Source organism: Anneissia japonica, unplaced genomic scaffold, assembly GCF_011630105.1.
Source record: "Anneissia japonica isolate Jap-2015-1 unplaced genomic scaffold, ASM1163010v1 scaffold1949_len687591_cov173, whole genome shotgun sequence".
NCBI lineage: Eukaryota > Metazoa > Echinodermata > Crinoidea > Comatulida > Comatulidae > Anneissia > Anneissia japonica.
In genome coordinates this window covers 472,369-473,057 of record NW_022754854.1, presented here as the reverse complement: position 1 = coordinate 473,057, position 689 = coordinate 472,369, and positions in this window count along the sequence as shown.

The following is a 689-nucleotide window of genomic DNA, read 5'->3' as shown; positions in this document are numbered from 1 at the left end:
GCAAAAAAAAACAAAAAAAAAGTAGATAAAAATCACTTCATATCGCCTTATTTTTCGAGCTGGCCACTTCAACAACGCTTTCCATCAGCCCCCACCCCAATTTCTCTTAGATACGCCACTGACCGTAAATACAATTAATAAATACACTGCATACTGAGGGGTCAAAACTTTAAAATTGTGTACGTGCGCCCACACGCAGCTGTTATCAACGGCCATGGGTTCTTAATATAGAGTAGACTAGTCTTCAGTTTGTGTTGTACCAAATAATGCCATATCTTTCCTTTCGCGGTATAAATAACGAATATTAATAGTTTAATATTGGGCCTATACTGTACTGCAAATAACGCTAATTTAATGGAAATTCATTGCCGAACATTTCGATAGATGTTGGCTACTGATTTACCTTCCTCTATCAATATTATAACGCCTCACGTTGGTTAGTAATAACATGGTAATAATACTTAATAGCCGCGCACATATGGTCACTGAGATCATATCGCAAACTTTAACTCGAGGAAACAGCAATATCGAATATCCCTCTATGCATTACTTTTTTTATGAGCTTAAATAAACAAATATATCGTAATTTCACTTTTTGACAAAAATGCCTATTAAACGGGAAAATATCAAGGGACTAGCTAATATCCTACCCTCGATATTACCAGTATTTACAGTACTGTCAATTTCAG